This window comes from Salmo salar, chromosome ssa22, assembly GCF_905237065.1.
Source record: "Salmo salar chromosome ssa22, Ssal_v3.1, whole genome shotgun sequence".
NCBI classification, from domain to species: Eukaryota; Metazoa; Chordata; class Actinopteri; order Salmoniformes; family Salmonidae; genus Salmo; species Salmo salar.
The window spans coordinates 63123314-63125813 of NC_059463.1; the positions used below are offsets into that span (position 1 = coordinate 63123314).

The window sequence follows — 2500 nt, forward strand, 5'->3', positions numbered from 1 at the left end:
ATTTATTTTAGACAGGTCTAAAGAAACATGATATGAAGAAAATGTATTCTATTTCAGAAGAACAGAATAGCATATTCTGAGTTGTCCTGATGTTAGGTCCTGATGTGGCTATGGGGCTACACTAGTTCATTTAGCAGGTCCTGATGTGGCTGTGGGCTACACTAGTTCATTTAGCAGGTCCTGATGTGGCTGTGGGGCGACACTAGTTAATTTAGCAGGTCCTGATGTGGCTGTGGGCTACACTAGTTCATTTAGCAGGTCCTGATGTGGCTGTGGGGCTACACTAGTTCATTTAGCAGGTCCTGATGTGGCTGTGGGCTACACTAGTTCATTTAGCAGGTCCTGATGTGGCTGTGGGCTACACTAGTTCATTTAGCAGGTCCTGATGTGGCTGTGGGCTACACTAGTTCATTTAGCAGGTCCTGATGTGGCTGTGGACTACACTAGTTCATTTAGCAGGTCCTGATGTGGCTGTGGGCTACACTAGTTCATTTAGCAGGTCCTGATGTGGCTGTGGGCTACACTAGTTCATTTAGCAGGTCCTGATGTGGCTGTGGGGCTACACTAGTTCATTTAGCAGGTCCTGATGTGGCTGTGGGCTACACTAGTTAATTTAGCAGGTCCTGATGTGGCTGTGGGCTACACTAGTTCATTTAGCAGGTCCTGATCTGGCTGTGCCATATGGCTGTGGGCTACACTAGTTCATTTAGCAGACTAGATTTGCTTAGAATTCCGGGGCATTATTTTATAGTATGAAGAATACAATTGAACATAGCTGAATAAAATAGAAAGGATATTTTCGCCAAACGATTTGATGGAGTGCTCACATACAGCTATTCTGGGTTGTGTGGTTAACAAAGAAATAGGTCCTCCTATATGCTTAATTTAAAGTTATTAATGTAAGTTTAGTTGTTCTACAAACGTTGGGATATATGTTTAGATGTTTAATACATTCTAAGGCTGCATGATGAGACTCTAATGATGATTTGAAAAAAGTCACATGAAAGGCATGAGCTCTGCTTTGTTTTTTTGCGCAGGCTGTACACACTTCATCAGTCTCTCATTCACAATTCGACAAGCTGTCATAACGGTCGTATTGAGGAGACCAAAACGCAGCGGGTGTAGTGATCATCTTCTTTATTTACTTACTAAAGTGAACACTTAAACGAAAACAATAAACCACAACCAACAGTTCTGTAAGGTAACCCAACTATACAGAAAGCAACCACCCACAAAACACAAGTGAAACGAACACAACTAAATATGGCCTCCAATTACAGACGACAACAACCAGCTGCCTCTAATTGGAGGTCATTGCCAAAAACCCAACATAGAACTAGAATAAACATAGAAATATAAAACATAGAACAAAACCCCAAAAACATCAAAACACCCAAACCAAACCCCCCCCCTGCCACGCCCTGACCATACTACAATGACAAATAACCCCTTTTACTGGTCAGGACGTGACACAAGCACTCTATGTCCAAAACTCAAACGAGCATAACTTTTAAGTTCAAGTTTCAACTTGATTTGTTCCAGAGGGTAATTGGTCTTGCAGCAGCGGAGCATTAAAAACAACAGGAGACAAACAAAACATAAAAAATGTACTATGCATTACAAAGATACAGTTATAGTGACTACAATTAACTAGTACATAATGTCATAGGGCTGACAGTCATCAGTACAAATATATACAGTTCTAATGATTGACATTAGCATCAGCACAAAGGTATAGCAAGCCATAATAAGTATAGTGTTCTGTGAACAATAGTCCTGGAGGACCGTTCCACTCAGCTATAGATGACACTGTGGCCGCTTCTACATCAACCTGGTTTAAAGACTTCAATTTACCATCGACCTAATGGCCGGCTGCTTAAAAGCCTTTTCAATTGGACTGAATGTATGTCATAAATAAGTTAGTGAAACTGTATATACTATCCTGATTCAGCATTGTTGATAAGAACATATACATTTTAATACGCGTCATCCTGCTAACATTATTCAATTGTCGCTAAAATGTGAAAACTGTCTGATTTTCATATTTGTTATTTGCAGTAATTCAAACCCCAGTAACCCAGAGTCTGTCAGACAGTAATGTATGCTGTATATCATGTCATAAAACTAATACTCTGCATATTTGTTTAACCAGCTGTCTCCATTTCAGAGGCAATAGACAATAATAGGCTATTATAGCCAGCAATGGCTGTTATGCCTTAATTCTGCCGGACCTCAGGAAGAGTTGACAGGAACTAATGGGGATCCATAATAAACCCCAGGAAGAGTAGCTGCTGCCTTGGCAGGAACTAATGGGGATCCATAATAAACCCCAGGAAGAGTAGCTGCTGCCTTTGCAGGAACTAATAGGGATCCATAATAAACCCCAGGAAGAGTAGCTGCTGCCTTGGCAGGAACTAATGGGGATCCATAATAAACCCCAGGAAGAGTAGCTGCTGCCTTTGCAGGAACTAATAGGGATCCATAATAAACCCCAGGAAGA

General features: G+C 41.1%; 1 protein-coding gene across 1 annotated transcript in view; it reads left to right on the forward strand.

Moving 5' to 3' along the window:
• LOC106583856 (IQ motif and Sec7 domain ArfGEF 1) overlaps positions 1-2500 on the forward strand; it is a 43829-nt gene that overhangs the window by 1069 nt on the left and 40260 nt on the right. The window lies entirely within an intron of this gene.